This window comes from Panthera uncia (assembly GCF_023721935.1).
Source record: "Panthera uncia isolate 11264 chromosome B3 unlocalized genomic scaffold, Puncia_PCG_1.0 HiC_scaffold_1, whole genome shotgun sequence".
In the NCBI taxonomy this organism is placed as follows: domain Eukaryota; kingdom Metazoa; phylum Chordata; class Mammalia; order Carnivora; family Felidae; genus Panthera; species Panthera uncia.
Genome location: NW_026057582.1, coordinates 23,471,825 through 23,491,241, shown reverse-complemented (window position 1 = coordinate 23,491,241; position 19,417 = coordinate 23,471,825). Strand labels below are relative to the sequence as shown.

The 19,417-nt window shown below is 39.7% G+C and overlaps 1 protein-coding gene across 1 annotated transcript in view; it reads left to right on the top strand.

The window, feature by feature from the left end:
- The first annotated feature begins 3,049 nt into the window (after nucleotides 1-3,049).
- The window catches only part of NRXN3 (neurexin 3), an 896,926-nt gene continuing 880,558 nt past the window's right edge, over nucleotides 3,050-19,417 (top strand). Inside the window, exon 1 of the mRNA XM_049614079.1 lies at nucleotides 3,050-3,175. The gene's annotated coding sequence lies outside the window, so the exon portion shown is untranslated. The remainder of the gene's footprint in view (nucleotides 3,176-19,417) is intronic.

The window sequence follows — 19,417 nt, the reverse complement described above, 5'->3', positions numbered from 1 at the left end:
CTTCTCTTGGTAGATGTTTGTCCTTTTCGCCTTATAGAAGATTTATCCTTAAAGAATAACAACTTGATAGATACAAAGTAATTTTTCTCAAATTCCAAAATGCAAGACAATACAGGTAAATACCCGTATTTACTTCACATACACCTTATTTACTTCACAGAGCATATTAGTTTGCTAGGACTGTCATAACAAAATACCACAGGCTGGGTGACTTAAACAATAGAAATTCATTTTCTCACAGTTCTGGAACCTAGAAGTCTACAGTCACATGTCAGCAGGCTTGGTTTCTTCTGAGGCCTTTGTTCTTGGCTTGTAGATGGCCTCCTTCTCACAGTGTCCTCACATGGCCCTTCCTCTGTGCACATCCCTGCTGTCTCTGTGCATCCAAAATTTACTTTTCTTGTAAGGACAAGAGTCATATTGGATTAGAGCCTACCCTAATGGCCTCGTTTTAGCTTAATCACCGTTTTAATAGCCCTAACTCCAAATTCAGTCACACTCTGAGGTACTGGGGATGAAAGCTTCAATATATGAATTTTGGAGGACACAATTCACAGGGTGACACAGGGTGAGATATCTCTTTAAGGGAGAAAAAGTAACAATTGATCTCATGGTCTAAATCTCTGCATTCTAGAGACTCCAGAAGCTTACATTTGGGTGACATTGTAACATCTTAGACACAAGAAATTAATTTAGAGTATAACGATCAAAAGATGAGCAAAAGGAATCAGGGCTCTGTAAACTTTTATCTTGTTCTCGTATTGCAGAGGAGAGCGCTTTAGCGTTACTAACAAACCATGGAGGGAGAAAGGGAGTTGGGGGGTAGGATTCAAAAGAGCCAAAAGTGAAGGGGAAACTGTCATGTCAGCTGGAGAAAGAGAGGGAAGAAAAGAGAAGACAAGAGAAGAAAGAAAGATGAGAGAGAGAGAAAAAAAAGAGAGAAGGAGAGGAGAAAAATTAAGATAGAAGAAGTGGTGGGGGGAAGAAGAGGAGAGAGAAAAGGGAAAGGAAAAAGGAGTGATCAAAGAAGAAACAGAGAAAAGAAGAAATAGCCTGTATTTACAATGGGTTGAGAAAGAGAGTTCATGCACTTCGTTCTCTTAGAAGACTCACCTCCCTCAAAGAGGGTGAAAAGGGAGTAGATCAGATATACACACACAGGAGCAGAAAGTAAAGGATGGCCCTGGAGAGGAAGGGCTTGGTTGTTGAGGTTGGGTGTAGATAGCCGAGGACCATCCAACATTAATGAGCACAAATGTGTGCACAGGCTGAAAATCTCTCTCTAGGGATTCTGATGACTCAAGCTTTGTTGGTGCCATTGGAAACCATGAATGAGAAAATAACTGACTTGCTCTCTGAGGCAATCTGGCTTATAGGCCTGAAGCTCTTACTTGCTGCCAAGCCATCCATCTCCCCTGTGCCCCTGTGAGATATTCCTGAAACTGAACCATGTACAGTCTTCCTTGCCAAAGTGCTTGGCATTGGCCTTTCCCTTTCCCATAATTCTGAGCTGGGGATAGACTGGTTAATGTGAGCATGTCTCATGGATGTGCAGTTTAGGGAGAACTGTGGAAAAGTGTGTCATGCCCACCTAGGGGCACACGCACAGAGGATTTTTCCTCTCACTGCCCTCTGTGGGGATGACCATTTTCTTGAAGGCCTTTGCCCTTCTGGCTTTACGATATCTGAGCCTCTTCTTTGAACCTTAGTGATGAGTCTCAAGCTAAGCTATAGCTCTCCTCAGAAATAAATTTATTTTCCTCCCCTCCCCATGATAAACAAATTATGTTGACAGACAAATGCAGGCTTAGGTGGGGAGATTTGTGAGGCAGTGGGATTCTGGAGGCTTGAGCAAGCAGATGTCAGGATTAGGTTGAGAGGGAAGGATTCAGGTGGGGCGGGAGGCTCCAGGGATAAATCCACGGTGGTAATGAGGCCACGACTGAGATGAGGCAGGGAGGTGAGGTAGAGGGAGAAGCAGGTTCAAGATGCCACAGAAGAGTTCTCTGTTCAGAGCTACCCTTGGATTTCCAAACTTTCAAATAAGGCTGCTTGGCTTTAGACAAAACATCTGGGTTACTGGAGCCTCCATTTTACCTTCTGTGCAGTAGGCATACTACTTACCCTACTTACCTCACAGGTTGGCTTTGAAAACAAAATCATGTGGGAAGAATGTCTAAAGTGCCATTAAACATATTATTATTACTTTTTTTTTTAAATGTTGCTCTACCCATAAAGGGATTTCTTTTTTATAGCATCTGCTTTAGAGTATTTCTAGTGGTGGAGAGCTTACCAGCTTACCACTGCCTTAATGGGAGGTCATTTCTTTTACATTTATTTACAATTTTTAGGAAAAATTCTGTTAAGCCCAAATTTGCCTAATTAATAATTGTAACAACAAGCTAACATTCATGTAGTGCACACTATGCTCTGCAGCTAGCCCATTCTAGGTACTATACGTATACGTATATATGTAGGTGTGTGTGTGTGTGTGTGTGTGTGTGTGTGTGTGTGTGTGTGTGTGTTTAGGTTACATTTATTCTTTTCAGTAACCCTGTAAGGTGGGTCCTATGATTATTCCAGTTTTACATAGAAGAAAACAGAGGCATAGATAAGTTAAGAGACTTATCGCAGGTCACATGGCTGTCATTTTTACTCTTTGATCCATGGTTTTCTGTCCATAGTCAGCTCATAGTACTGGAAGACTTTATTTTTCCTTTTCTGTGTCTTCCCTTTGCCAGGCTTCCCTCCACTCTCCCTTGCTGTCTTCTGCATGTGCCTCCTCTCTTAAAGTGTTGTTCCCAAAACCCTCTAAGGGTTTTTTTGACAGATACAGAGAAGAACTGCATTGTTGGGTCTCCTGGGGCCAGCTGCTGCTGTTCTCCTAGGAGCTTTGGGGAGGGGGCACTATACGGAAGAAAGAATGTTTTCAAGCTGGGCACCACTGGAAAATGGATAGTATGTGCTGGTCCACTGGCCCCAGCTGCCAGATGATGGGGATTGGGATCAGCTGTGACCTAATTATGGTCTCATAAACCTGCATTGTGTCCTTCATTTTCCAGCTCATTGACCACCCAGAGGGGGAGGGAAAATGGATGGGATTCTGGTCAAGTCCTTCCTGCCACTACCATGTGGCCAAGGTCACAGGCCAATGATGTCCAGAGGGAGTTTAGGGGTAAGTTCTTTGTTGTCCTCTCTGAATGAAGCTGGCAGGAATGAGGAAGAAGAAAAGGAAGATTAGCAGACATTCAAACCTCACAAAAGCTCCTTGGATTAGAATGTCTTCTCACATTCATTGTATAGACAGGAATTCCTTATTGGGCATTCTGTGATTGTCAGGGTTGCAAATTAATATGAGCTATGGCTCATACAACTACATATATGTGAATATACGTACACAAAACTGTCAATATCTGGTATATGTCATGTATTTGATGATTCTTTGAGAATAAAGACTGAGTCATAACTGTGCTAAGAAAGCAGTTTCATATTTCCATAGAGCCCCAACTCCTTACCCCAAATCAAACACAAACTCTGTATCACATAGGTGTGTGCTATTCAAACTGACTTCTTCTGTCTAAAGATAGTATCCATGAATCACTAAGTAGAGTCTATGGAATCTTCAGTTGGGAAGTGGTCTGATAAAATTTTCTCCTTTCTTTAAAAAAAAAATTACTAATTTCTCTCTCAAATCCTCCCATGGGAGCCCTAGCATTAGTAGGGTGTTATAGAAAGGATGTGGTGTTTGGGACCACACAGGTGCTGGATTCAAATCCTGCCTCTGACACTTATTATTTGGTCCATGTTCACCCTGGGTAAGTTACTTATCTCTCCAAGCCTATTTCCTTATCAGTCAGATGTTATAAGTAATAATAATTTTGTAAGTTTGTTGTATATTTAGGATTAAATGAAATAATACACACGATATACATAATAGATGGTCTTTGACCTAGTAAAAGCTTAAGAAAAGAGAAACTCTTTCCACCTTCCATTTGTCCAAGGTACAGAGTATGAGAGGGGTGGGTGGCTATACAGTGGGAAGATTTCTTAATACAGTGACCCAAAGATTTTTGGATTTTTTATACTGGTAATCAATTTAGGACTTCTAAGATTTTGTTAAACATTTTAAAAACTGCCACCTATTTCACATTATTTTATAAAAGAAAAGACATGTTAATATCCCTAAAGTGAAGAACTCTGCCTATCTCAAAGGAGTGTATGAACGTTAAATAAGATTATGCATCCAAAGTACTTAATGTGGTTCTCAGCATTTGATAAGCACTGAAAAGGTGCTAGGTATTGTGTTTAGGTATATTAGTTTTAGTGTGGGTATATTATAAATATTGCTAAAAACCGGGTCCAAATTCCCTGACATGACATATTAATGGTCTTTTACACACAGATACACTATTCCTACCACCATCTTCCCCCAATATACACACCCCCATTCCAGCCAGAGGTTCCCAGACATAAATGCCCATAGGAACTCGATGGATAATATCACTAAGTAACGTAGATAGTGGGTAAGAAGACTCTGGCATGGTGTCAATCTGTTGATTTAGACAGGGATTCAAGTTCTCAATAATAATAGAAGCCAGCATTTATAATGGTGAAGACTATCATCTTTTATATATCTAAAAATATGTTTGTGTGTAGGCATAACTTTGCTAAGTATAAAATTTAGTTTAAGAAACCTGTATGGACTTGCTCATCTTAATGATTACATTCCAACCCTCTGATTCTGTCTTTACATGTATCTGTGGCCCATTCTGTTTCTGCACAGAAAGTGTTTAGAGGGAAATACCCCTCAGATGATGTTTCAGAACCAAAGGATAGCTAGAAAGTGACAGGAAACTGCTACAAATGGTTGACCTTTATACATTTGCCAATGTTCTTCAGGGGGATAGTGTGCATTTTATATCCCGTCCCCACCTCCCAGCTGCTCCAAACTTTTACAGACCATCTTCTGACAAACCTGATTGGTAATTAGGAGAAATTCCAAATGAATCTCATCTTTGGATTACCCTCTTTGGAGGAAAGCTTATATTCTTCCTCTTGGTGATAGGAATGGAGTCACCCTTATGTAGAGGATAACATATTGGAAGAGGAAACATTTGACACTTAGAGGTGAAATTGTTTTCACTATTGTCGTAAAACAGATTTTTAAAAATATTTCAAAACCCCCAAATTCCAGTACGTTCCAATTGGTGACAAAATAAATGCAAACAAAAACTAAAATCAAGCCAGGTTAATATGAAAACAAAACCTACTTAAGATTCAGATATGTTATCTCAGAATTTAAGGATACTGTCAGCATGGATTGAAATAAAAATGCTGAAATAACTTTTCAGCCTGTGGACGTGTCATTTCCTATATGTAAGATGCCTACTGAGGAAGTGAAAAGATAACACTGTTTTCTTTTGCTTATTCTCCTGAGAGATGGATTTCAGTGTTTGGGTCCCTTTGTTCTGGATATTTTGAAGAGACTGCTGCCCAGAGAGTCACAGAGTCATTTAGCACAAGTGTGGAAATGAAGTTCCCATCCACAGCAGAGATACTTTTCATTAAGCTGTATTTTTTGAGATATCATTGACATCACTGATTAAAACCAACTTTCAAGTTGCTGTTGCAATGTGAAAGACACTAAGCTTAGGTCACCAGGTAGATTTTTGGCAAGTGGTTTTCAGTCATTCTCTTTAATTCAATTGGAAGCAGGGTCAGAAGAAATGCTTAACTCCTAGTCACATAGAAAAACCCATATGTGGCCTGTTTGGCTGCTTGGTTAAAGATAGTGAGACCACACTGACTTGGAAGAAGACTTCCAGAGATTTTCTTTTTGTTTTATTTCTTTTCTTCAAACTTAATGATATAGGAGTAGGCAAAAAAAAAAATTGTGAGTCATCAGAATTGGGATTTCAGAGATGGATGGTTTAGCTGAAACCTTAGGTAAGGGTTGGATGGGAGAAGAAGGCAACAGATTATGTGGCTGTAGCCACTGAAAGAATATTTGCAGCCCCACAGGCTGACTCCTTGATCATTTAGATATACTTCTTTTCTCTGTCTAGAGCCAACCCAATAAAATATATGGTTCCTACCCTGAGATGCAGATAGAGATATCTCCAGGCTACCATATGTATTTATTATGAAGTGCATGAATAAATCACCACCCAAATCAAGCAAATGCATTGCTATTAAAAATTAACATAGACTTTTGTTGTCTGTCATCCCCATCATTTTCTCTTTAATGAAATAACACACTGGAATACTACCTAATAGCCTGAGGTGCCTCTGAGGATGAGGTATATTTTACCAATTCTTTAACTGAATCAGATTGGCCTCTTTGTAGGGGGCCCAGCTCTTCCAAGTAAGTTGCTCTGAAGTAAAAGCAGGATGGATTGGTCCATAGAATATGGAATCATTTGCTTAGCAGGCTTCTTTTTAGAAGCTCAAGCACCCTTTCTGAGGAACCTGGCATTCCCTGAAAAAAATTTTTTTATTTTTTTTTCCCCTGAAGCCTCTTCTTCTTTGTTTTGTCAAACACTGTGTGTGTGTGTGTGTGTGTGTGTGTGTTCAGGGAAAGTTGCATGTTGGTACACACGTGAGATGTCACTATAGTTTCTCTTGTCAATTTTCATCCCAACTACACTGGAATGAGTAAAAGTGACAACCTCTAGAAACCCAGAAGGAACCTTCAGGTCCCAGAGAGTGGAGTACGTAATGGTGCCTAATTTTTACTTGTGAGGGAAAGAACTAAATGCTGAAATAAAAGATGATCTCTTGCTCTCCAAAGCAAGACACAGAGGGGCGCCTGGGTGGCTCAGTCAGTTGAGCGTCCGACTTCAGCTCAGGTCATGATCTCACGGTCCATGAGTTCGAGCCCCGCGTCGGGCTTTGTGCTGACAGCGTGGAGCCTGGAGCCTGCTTCAGATTCTGTGTCTCCCTCTCTCCAACCCTTCTCTGCTCATGCTCTGTCTCTCTCTGTCTCTCAAAAATGAATAAATGTTAAAAAAAAATTTAAAAAAAAAAACAAAGCAAGACACAGAGATCTCAATAGCAATGATGAGTTGTTTCTACCTTTGTGTCCCAACAGAAAAAGGAGAAGAGAAGTAGTGTTGGACACCTACTATGTGTCATGCTTTACACCTATTATCTGGGATAATTTCATTGTGCAAGAAGCAAAGCTTCTGCCATACTGTGACAAAAACTACAAATCTTAGAGCTTGCTTAGTGACACTGGTGAGTCTTCTTAGAAAATAAGTGAAAAAAACTCTTAATTTCTTACATTATGTAATAGAAACAAGCCCTGGATGGGAAATCTGCTGTTTTGATTTTTTTTTGGAAGAAGAGGCAGGCACCTAGTGCCTTGAGTTCCCACAACAAACCCCCACCCCTTACTGAAGATGAGAGTAGCCTGGATCCCTGATTAGAACCATTCCAATAGGCTGTTGGCCTCTTGTTGCCTACCCTATGAGCCTGGGCAGATTCTTCTTCCAAAGAAACTTATATGATTATAAATCAGCCATCATGGGGTAATTGCACTTTCCACTGCATCCACCCATCCTAATTCTTTCCTCACTTCTGTGTTTTACTCCCATTACTCTCATTTAGTGATATAACAGTCTTAACAAAGGTAGCACGTCGATTATAGGAGTTGTGAAGGCTTGAGTTTTCATTGAAGCAAATGGAAGGATGAGAAACTGATATAATTTGCACCAATGACTTGGATTGAGTCTCCAGGCATTGCTTAGGTATTTAATTTTTATTGTGATTTTTTAAATATTGTGGGGCAGAATGCCAAGACACCAACTATAGTATCCTCTTCATTATACATTATTAGTCAGAGGAAAGCCTACCTCCTCAGATCATAGTTGAAAGTGAGGGGGGAAAAAAGTCAACAGGTTTTCATTAATACAAATACAATACAGATTTTTAAAATATTTATTTCAATTTGGGATTTTTCCCCCATGTGTTTTGGAGTTTTCACGTGAATTTTTTTTTTTAATTTGGAGGACCACTCCTTTAAGAATAGAGAAGTTAAGTAGGTGATTTTCTTTTATTTTCCATCAAAAATGTAAAATGTGTTTATTTATTCAATAAATATTTACCCAGTGTCTGCCATGTACCAGACACTGTTTTAGGGGTATGGAATATATCGATGGGCAAAAAGAGAAAAACTATTCTTTATTTTGTAAAGCTTATATTCTGGTAGAGGGAGACAAAGGAAGTTAAAAAATAAACACTACAAATAATTTACCTTCATAATATATTACATGGTGATGATCACTTTAGAAAAAGACAAGGCAAATCAGCTTAAATGGATAGGAGTACTGGATAGGAGGAGAAGGAGACATCTATTTGATCTGAAGACGAAGGAGATAATCATGTAGATACATAGGGAAGGTAAAGCCAGCATGTCTAGAGTGGAGTGAAGAGGGAGAAGAGTTACCTACTGGGAACCAGAGCATGTTGGGTCTTTTTGGCCATTGAAGTTACTCGAGCATTTATTCAGTGCTGACATGGGGAGCCATTACAGAGGCTTGAGCAGATGACTAACATGAGTTCACTTGGGTTTTAAGATGCTTGCTTTGGTTCCTGTGTTTTTTTGTACCAAGAACATCTTTCTTACTCTATGATTCCAGTTTTCTGTGTGCTACTATGTCATTATTTACTGTGAAACGGATGTCAACAACTATGGCACTGAATGAATGGCTGGCTGTTCATTCCTGATAAGGTGTTGTAGCATCTAGATCCACTTAACATTCACTCTCAAGTCCCTTAGGTGCCCAGTTTTCATTGAAAAATGCAAGAGTGTATGGTGCCCAAGAAAAAGACAGCAGAAAAGGTAATACATTCCCCCCTGAACATGAGGTTTGATTACCTTTGTCATTATTTCCAGCCAACACAGCCACAAACATAATTAGTGGTTATCCAATTATGCAATCACATTGTCTGAGGCCTCATTATCCCTTAACTTATAAATCTGCCTTGCCATCTTTCTATGGCCCTCTTAAAGAATGTACCTACCCACCACCTACATAATGAAAGAAGCCACAGCCCCAGCCTTAGAGGAACTGTATTGATTTGTAAGAGAGAAGCTATCACTTGCTGTTCTCACTAACCTGGAAATAGACACCACATTTGATCTGCCGCCCTGTTTACTGTTGTAGATCTACATAGTAAATCCATTCATCTGTCTGTCCATTCATCCATTTACCCATCTACCCATTCATCTATCTGCCCATCCATGTATCTATCTATCCATCCATCCATGCATCTAATCATGAAATATATTGCCTTCCAGTGTGGTACCTGGCACTTTGCAAATAGCCACTCAATAAATAGAAATTAGACAGATGGATGGGTGGGTGGATGGATGCATGGACTATAGTCTCAAACTGCCTGGAATTGAATCCTGACCATTACTTTAGCTATAGGACCTTGGATGTTATATTATTTGAGCCTTAGTTTCCTCATCTGTGGGATGAGAACAATAATCAAACATACATCATAGAGTTGTTATGAAGATCACAAAGTGAATTGATCCAAGGCCTTTCTTTTTGTCCTAGAAGAATAGTTTCAGTAGTTTGAGTTTACATTCAGTCATCCCTCCTTTCCCTTTTTCATCAGTTAAGTCCTTCCCAGTTCATCCAGCAATCTATCAAGGACCCAACACATGTTAAGCATTAAGGAGTGAATTGGAGTTTTATGAGAAATGGAAGTGTAGAACGATTCCTAGCACATACCACACTACTTGGCACATGCACAGTACCCAGTGTACCTTTCATGGAATAAATGTAAGTCCTTGTCCTTGAGGAGTGTTCAGTGTGTCTGAAGAAGGCCAATGTCAGGTGGGAGTGTCGCTGGGGCAGCCAGCCAAGGACAGAGGGCAAAGCAGGAACAATTGAGCACAGGCAGAGGGAAATGGTCCTCCAGCTGCTTTTGCCGGCCTGGAAATTTAAAACCCTTTCTTCCTGGGACTGGCTCTTTTGTTCTGTGGTTTGATTTCTGTCTTTGTGTCAGTGACTTGTCTGACATTTCTGGGACTCTGTTCTGATACACTGTCCAGGCAGGTGGGATCCCAGTGGGAAACTCTGTATGTCTCTGTGTATATTTCAGAAAGAGTTTAACCTTGGAAAAACAAGGCCAGTTTTTTTACTTTAGGGTATGTGTGATATTATCTCTATGTCATTCCTTCTCACACCTGGTTGGGGTAAGGGTAATAAATGTTTGGCTTATAGGACTTATAGCTTTGTAAGATACAGTGATGGTGCTTACATTTAACTTTGCTGTGACCTGTCTTAGTGCAAAAGCATGGGAAAACCCCTGGAAAAATATCACATTTAAGAGGATAATCACAGTGGTAACTTCCATGCAGTTTGGAAGCAAAGGATTAAATATGGGGTTTTCTAGAGCTAGACGGCCTGAGTTCAAATCATGGCTCTATCTTTTACTGGTCATGTAACCTTGGGCAATGTTATTAACTTCTCTGTGCCTCATAGTATTGCTATAAAGGGTTACAATAATTATAACCTACCTCTTTGAATAGTTAAGAGGATTGAATGAGATGATATTTTTAAGGTACTTAAGTTCTAGGCTCATAATAAGTTATTCAATAAATGTTACCTATTATTTCTCTTTTTTCCTCCCCTACCTGCTCCTCATTTCTCCCCTTATTTTATTACTACCACCGTTACTATTTAAAACAATGTTATTATGAAGATTTAATTAGATAATGTTTGTGAAGGTAGAGGGTTGCCTAGCATAGTGCATGGCACAGGCAGATTGTCAACAAATGTGAGTTATCTTTCATATGGGCCTCTAAAGTCCATCCTTAAAGTCTCAGGGACTTTCTGGTCATTCTTCTTACACCTAATACAATATACTCACACTTCTGGTGCAAAGAAGAATCTCAATTCAACTGAAGAATGAGGCCTCTCTTGTCTTTCCACTGCTCCTTGTAAATACAACACAGGACAGATATGTGTTCATAACTCTTTACAGCTTTGTGTCAAATGAAGATTATAACAGTATGCATTAGTTATCTTTTGCAGTTTCACACATTATCACAAACTTACTAGCTTAAAACATCACACATTATTATGTCACAGCTTTTGAGAGTCAGGAATCTGGGCACAGCTTGACTGGATCCTTGGCTCAGGATCTCTAACGGGCTGCAATTAAAGTTTCAGTCAGGGCTGAGGTCTCAGCTGAAGGCTAGACTGGAGAAATATCCACTTCCCAGCTCACATGGTTGTTGCCATAATTCTATTTCTGGACTGTTGTTGGACTGAAGGTCTCAGTCCCTGGCTGGATGTTAGCTGGGGGTTGTCCTCAGTTCCTTGCCTTGTGAGCTTCCCAACAATGGCAGCTTCCTTCCTCAAAGCTGGGGGGTGGGGTGCTATGGGGTGCAGAGAGAGAGATGGAGAGAGACTGTTAACATGATAGCAGTTATGGTCTTATATAAGGTAATTACAGAAATGACATCCCATTAACCTTGCCATCTTCTATTAGAAGTAAATCACCAGTTCCACCTGCATTCAAAAGCAGGAGATTATACAGTGGTGAAAACACCAGGAGGTGGGGACCACTGGGATCAATCTTTTTCTGCATAGCATGCCTGCCTTCTTGGTTTTCTTTTAGATGCTTTATTTTTCTTAACTTTAGTGTGTGTGTGTGTGTGTGTGTGTGTGTGTGTGTGTGTGTGTTTTGTTTTATTTACCTTAATCCCCAGAATCCAGTTTATCAGAGCAGGTCTAAGAGGTAGAGTTGTGCTTCAATTTCTTCAGCAGAATTCTGGAAACTTTGTTTTCCAGAAACTAAGAGTTTTGCTTCATTTTTTTCCTCTGTAAATAGAAACGTATCTTTCCGTTAATGAACATTGCGATTTCAGGGATGCTTTGTCTTCCTTCTGATTGATTGTCAGAGGGCAGTCACTCCTAACAAAGAGAACATTTTAAGTTTCTTTTCCTCCTCAGCTTCTCTGTTACATGGTTAATGATCTGGAAGCAAGTACTTGGAGGTGCTAGGGGAGCTCCTATTTTAAGGAATACTTTGTAAAGAAAAGCTGCCTTCTAGGTGATAAAAGAGGATGGTTAGCCCCTAATTTGTCTGTTTAGTAAATCTGGATATTTAGACCTCCAGCTCCCCTCCCACACCCACCCAACATGTGGATGAGTGAAGAGAAAAGTACAGGATGGTACTAAGAGTGTCTGACTAGGAAAGGCTTGCTCTACCTTCCCTTAGGATTCAAAGGGGATACAAGCTACATAGGAAAATGGTTGCAGGTTAATAGAGGTGCCAGGAAAGTCTCCCTTATCATGGTTTCCATTCACATGGGTGTAGTCATTGCTATTTAGACTGAAATAGGGAATCATTCACTTGTTTTATTTATTCAGCAAAGTTTTTTGAGCATTTTATATGACCCAGCTATTATGCTACGTGATGGGATTATAATAAGATATTCCCATCCCTTAAAGACTTACTTGCTTAAACACTATAATCCAAATCTTTATTCTGATTTTCATCTGCCATTAATGGGAGTAGGTAACTCTATTTTTCTCTTTCTTGGAAGCTAGAGAATATAGGTAAATGCAAATGATCAAATCCCTTTTATTGCCCTATTCCTAGTATATTCTCCCTTTCTTTTGGTTACTACATGCCATTTTCCATAAACAGTATATATTAATTATCTATGACCACATAACAAATTACCCTAAAACTTAGCAGCTGAAAACAGCATTTATTATTCCACAGTTTTGTGGGTTAGGAACCCAGGCATGCCTTAGCTTGGTCCTCTGGCTCAGGGTTTCTCACAAGGCTATAATCAAGGTGTTGACTGGGGCTGTAGTCAGCTTAAGAGTCAAATGGAGAAAGATCTGCTTCTAAGTTCAGTCATGTGGTTGTTGGCAGGATTTAGTTCCAAGGAGGTTGTTGGATTCAGGGCTTCAATTCCTCACTGGTTGTTGGCCAGAGGCTTCCCTCATTACCTTATCACAAGTACCTCTCTATAGGACAGCTCATGACAAGGCAGCTTGCTTTATCTGAGAAAGAAAGTGAGAAGATCCAGAGAGTATGAACAAGACCAAAGTTACAGTCTTTTGTAATAAACTTGGAAGTCACGTTGATGGTGTTTTGGAGTGGTGGTGGGGGTCTAGAGCTGATGGCCAAGAAAGAATTCTTGAGATGACTGTGGTACAAAAAGGTGATTTTATTGAAGCACAGGACAGGACCTGTAGGCAGAAGAGCTGCACTGGGGTTGTGATTGGTTAGAAACTATGGAGTTGGGGGAGGTAAAGACAAAAGGGAAGACTCCAAAGGGACTTTCATATGCTAAAGAGGACTCACAAGATACCTCAGGTCATGCTTGTCAAGCTAAGGTTGTTTTCCTTCTGGTAAGATATCAAAAAGGTAGGGAGTTCCTGGAGGAGTGTTTTACTCTGCCTATCTCAAGTATTTGTCAATGGGCTGCAGGTTATGAAGAAATTTAATTTTATTTACCATTTCTTTCTTGCCTTTGTTCTCCACATCACTATGGAGGGGAGGGTGATATTGGGGCTCCAGGAAACTGAGTCTATAGGTTTCCAGAGATTAGGCTTTTGATAAGATTGTCTTTTTCTTGTCATTTGCTAAGACATTTGTAGACTGATGGAGACTCCTGTCCTATATGACTGTGATCTCGAACAGTTAACCATTGTTTTTTTTTTTTTTCTTTTTCCTTTCCTTTGTTCTTGGGTAGCCTGAGGAATGTCACACATATCCCACCTTGGGGGGGTGGGGGTGTTAGCTTGTTCTTTGTCCTCAGCTTGCTTTATGTTCCCTCATCAATGTCCCATGGCTTTTGTTGTATTTTATTCATTAAAAGCAATTCACTAGATCTAAAAAAGTGGAGAAGATTACATTTGGGCATGAATACCAGGAGGCAAGGATCATGGGAAATGACACTGCTCCCTTCTCAACAACAATAGAAGTTGTCTCCCATTGGCAGTTGATATGAAGGTAGTTGATATGAAGAAGTGTAAGACATAATGAATTACCCCTGAGCTACCCATTACCCATTCATAGCTGTCAGTCTGTTTCATATTTTCTGTGATCCCAACACAGGGAGAAAGAGATATACAGATAGACATGGGGTTGGGGGTGAGATCCTACTTATTTTTTATCCTATTATTTTTTAAATAAAAATTATCAAATATTAAATCTGGAAAGGGCATTAGAGGGCCTTATACAATTCAAGAAACTTTGGCCTAGGGTTCCTTTGTGTAGCCTCTCCTCCCAGGATTCCTAATACCTGCCAAGCCAAGACTGAACACTGGCTCTCCAAAGAGATGCACAAAGGCCCAAAGACATTGTCCCAAAGATGTCCTCCTTCTTCTTCTAGTCACTGTTAGGGCCTCATGTGAGATCATGTGACCAGCATTTCCAATCTACTTCTCCAGGTAGAGAAACATCTGCCACATTGAAAAACTACTAAGGAGCCTTATCACCTGCCTGCTACCTGTCTAGCAATGCATTCATTACATATGTTGATTCTGCCTTATGCCTAGAAAAGAAAGCATGTTAAGGGGAAATATTAGTTTATGTAATTAACATATCTGCTGCACTTTGGTCCATAAATTTTCTCACTCATCTACGGGCCATCTGCCTTCTGGGAAACACTGGATTTGAGGCTATATACTGAGACTGCTGGGTAGTAAGGCTGCAGGTCTGCTTACTGAACACAGTCTTGTAGTCTATGAATACTCTTTTCTGTATTTGAATAGCAATAATTGGAAAATGCATAAGGGCTTGATCAAATAATTTTATGTTTGTTATTTTCCTTTTTTCCCCTCCAACAGTAGTCTGCCCATCAAAAATGTCATCTTTTACTTTCTGTCTGCAAACTAACTGGACCCAGTTGTGCTTTAGCTACCCTGATAAGAAATTTGCTTCTTAGGACAGATGTAAGAAATGGTACCCAATGGTTAAACTCCCTTACCTTTCTATTTGTTTTGAAATGCTGTTAGAAATCTTGAACTACTCAAACAGAGAAGAGGAGATAGAGAGTAAATGGCTAGAGGATGGTTGAGGAAGGGAGCAGCAGTGTTTGCCTGTTCTCAAGAACTCTCTTCCATGGCCTAATGCCATGAGTTTGTGTCCAGGGTGAATTTTGATAATTTAAAGACTATGTATTTTTGAGAAAGCTCTATTTTTGCATCAGATAATATCTAAGGATAAATAATGTACTAAAGAATCTGTAGTTACTTGAGAAGGGAACAGTGTCATTTTATTTTATATTAAATGTCACTGACAGAAGTGTGAGGATAGGTAAATGTCTATTGGTAACTTATTAGCTCTTACCTGACTTAATGACAATATTTGCAATCTGTTTATTTAGTTAACTGTAGGTCTTGGCATATTAGCATAATAATACCTTTAGGCAAAATATTATTGAGTGTTTTTTTACCTTTAGGCTATTTTAAAAAATCCATTCTTACACACAATAAAATAAAACAAGGCTTGGTTGGTAACAGGATAGTGAGGTTTGTGAATAGCACAGGAAGCCAGATGTAAATTAAAGAGGCCATGGAAGAAAAGGCCAGGAAAGCAGCAGACAATAGAAAAGTATCCAAGAAGCCAGGAAATCCTTACAGGGAGCCCAGGAGAAAACAGATGATTGGTTTCAGGATGTCTGGCAGGGATCTACAATATGGGCTGAGATTTTGATCTTTGTATAGGACCAGTGTGTATAGGATCTTTGTATAGGATCTTCAGGCAGGCCTGAAGCAACAACTTGGGGTCAGGGCAGAACAGGGAAGAATGGTAAAATGTGAGGTACAAGGGCTTGGTCAGGTCAGGAGCACAAGCAGAACAGATTCAGGATTAAGGCTTTTGGGTCTTGAACTTCTTTTATTCATTCTTTCTGACCAGAGACAGAGCTGGTCCTAGGGCCTGGCACAGGGTTAAGCCCAAAGGTGGGTTTTATGTAACACTAAACAAAAGGAGGAGCAATATGTTAGAGTCACCATATGTCCTGTTTTCTTTAGGACAGACCCACATTATATCTGCTATTCCAGGGTACTAATGAATAATATTCCCCTTTTACTTAAAGTGACTGGTTTGGAAGACAAGTTACACAGTGATCCTGATAGTTTCCCAAAATGATTTTGCAGAATGTTATCCAGAAGCTACAAAAGCAGAGATCTCTGGTCACATGAGTATGGAAAACCTAGAATTAAGCAGAGTTCTTTAACAGGATTCTTTACTATAGGACTTCTCACTGCCTTTATATGTTAATGTGTAGTATGAATCCCCAAGAGGGGGACAGTATTCTTAATTTCCAATCCTAAATTGATCTATTGGTATACTTTGGTCCCCCTGAGACTATAGTTCTGTGGGACACACTTTGGGGAACTCTGGTTAATTGAATATGGTGTCTTAGAGGAAGGTGGATCATCACTCTTTGTGTACCAGGGTGCTCAGCAAAGTCAGCAGCCATTAGTTAAATAAATAATTACTTGAGAGAACAAATGCAGCCTCTGCCAGAGTTTTCCAATTTGCTAGTTATTGACTGATGTTGGCAGTGTTGTATGTGTTATATGTGACTTGCTGGAGTAAGAGTCTGAAGAATGACTAGGTCTCAAGGTCTGTGGCAAATCCATTTACTAGTTAGGACATAGAAAGGAAGATGATTTTCTTTGTTTAGTCTTTCATTGCATGGTGTCCTTGAAGGAGAGGTTAATGAGGAAATAATAGGTCAGCAGGTGTGCGTGTATGTATGTGTATCTATGTGTGGGGGGGAGGAAGCCTCAGAAAAAATGTATTTTTAACCAGCATGCCAGGTAATTCTGATAAGGGTGGTCCTGAAACCATTTGTTGAGAAACATTTTCTTGGGGTTCTGATGAGGGACTCTTTTGGTGACAAAATACCACAATAATTCTTTCTTTGATTGAATGAGTCCTCTGATACAGTGGCCTGTGTTCTGATATTTGCCGAGTTCCCATTTTGTGCCATTTCCTATGCTATATGCTCTCTTGCATGCATGTACTTAACATTCACTATGCTAAATAATCCTTAATAAACCTGAAATTTATTATCTCCATTTTACAAAAGATGTTTAAAGATGAGCTTTTAGGTGGGCCTGTTGTACTCATATTAGCCTATCCTTTTTCAAGCCCCAAGAGAAGGTCCTGGCTCTTAGACCCACCCCTCAACAACTCCCTAGGACATGGACCCTGGAGCCAACATTCCATTCGAGTGTTTGTCCTGAGGCTATACAGAACTCAGTTGGAGCTTTAACAAGCCCATGACTGGACTGTTCTTTTACCACAAACAAGATCTTGTGCTGACACATTTTATCTGCCTGGTAGAATGAGTCAGTATCAAACAAGCTAATCCAGGGAGAATGATGAAGTACTGATTCTCCTAGGCCTTATCATAAGTAGGTAGACCAAAGTCAAGGCATAGAAAAAGTTTTCTTAAGATGTAGTTGAGGAGGGAATAGAGCCAGAAAAGGAGAAAAAGACTTCCTTTGTTTTCTTCATGGAATTACAAATTGAGACAAGTAGCATGAACAGCTTCTTGCTTTTCTCTGGGCCAAAGAATGATTTTTCCTTTTAATGGTTTTGAAAGACTCAAGCTCCTTCTGGTTCTGGCTCTGGCTCTCTCTGCCCCTCTCCTGCTCTTACTCTGTCTCTGTCTCTCAAAAATAAATAAACATTAAAAAAAATTTTTGGAAATCACATGTCCATGGAAACTTAGAACATGCAGTGAATGAGGACTCCCTGCTGGGTGAGGTCTGTGAAGACCTGAAGAGAACAAGCCTCTTCTAAAAGGGATTGCCTTTTTTAGGATCAGTGAATGGATTGCCTACAAAAAAGATGGCTGTAGTTTTGCCAGAAGCTTCAATTTTTTTTTAATTTAAATTTTAAAAAAGTTTAATGTTAATTTTTTTTTGAGAGAGAGAGAGACAGAGTGCAGGCAGGGGAGGGGCAGAGAGAAAGGGAGACATAGAATCTGAAGCAGGCTCCAGGCTCTGAGCTGTCTGCACAGAGCCTGATGTGGGGCTTGAACTCAAGAATCGTGAGATCACGAGCTGAGCTGAAGTTGGACGCTTAACTGCCACCCAGGCACCCCAGAAATTTCTTTTTCTTTTTTTTTAAGGAAAGTTGAAAATCCATACTTTATTTGTTTTCCTGATTTTTTTAAATTTGCATTTAATTTAAATGTTTAAAGCATTCTATTAGCCAAAATAAAACAGGCAAACTTCCACTTGGTGACCTCTGTTTTATTGCTACATGAGGGAGAACTCACATCACCAAAAGTAAGAGAACCCTTCATACTGGGTGTCCACAGTATGACATTTAGACATTTTGTAAGTCACCTCATAAAGTTCTTAAAATAACCCTGTGTTTAGAAATCGTCATGTCCCTCTTATAGATGAAAGTGAGGTGCAGAGAAGTTAAATGGTTTTGCCAAGTTCACACAGCCTGCAAGTGGCAAATACAGGTCTGAATTTGGGTTTGTTTGCCTGGAAAGAGCCGCAGATTTGGTGCTGGCATGTCTCCTCTCCTCTGGGAGGAAGTGTCCTTCTCTGTGTTATTTATATCACTATTAGTGGTTACTGTTTGGGATCTAAGGCCATGCCAAACCTGATCTCCAAAAGGTAGACCCACTGGTATATGAAGCAGATGCTGGACTGGCTCTTTTTTGATTAGAACAAACTACAAGCTAGTAATTGATCACAATTTTTCTGGGGTTGTCTAGCTTAGATTTATTCCATTTTGTAAAGTCACCCTTCTATGTCATCAAAGTCCATATGTATAGTCTACGTTTTCTAGATTCCACATTACCTGGATATTTCACGTGAAACTCATCTTCCTGAATTGTAACCAAAGTGTGGCTATTAGTCTCAAATTGGAATTATGTATGTGGTGGCAGTGGTGGTGAAATCTATCCACTGATATGCCAGTTATCTTTAAAATTAAACTGCCATTCATTTTATATTGGAAAATTTGTGACATTTCTTGAGACACTTTGAATCTCTCTGAGTTGTTACAAACCAGAGAGAGGCGTCAAAGCTGTAATCTGTGCCTGCCACTCATTTTTGAATAGATTATGAACTCTTAGAGGATTAGGCTTGTGTCTATATAGTTCTCTTTATACAGAGATGAAGGCTTTCACAGCATTATCTATAATTGGGTGTTTAATAAATGCTTTTTGATGAGGATAATGGTATGGAAATAAAACTCTTGAAATCCAGAGTCTGCCTGGATTTCTTGCCTCATTAGGGAAGAAGAGATGAATGTGAATGCTTGGGTAAATATGAATGTAGATCTCATTCGGGAAAGCACACACTCTCTGTGCTTGAAATTCTGGGAGAGAAAAACTTGAAGGGTGTAACTAAGACAGAAATTCTGTGGATTGACACTAATACCAGTA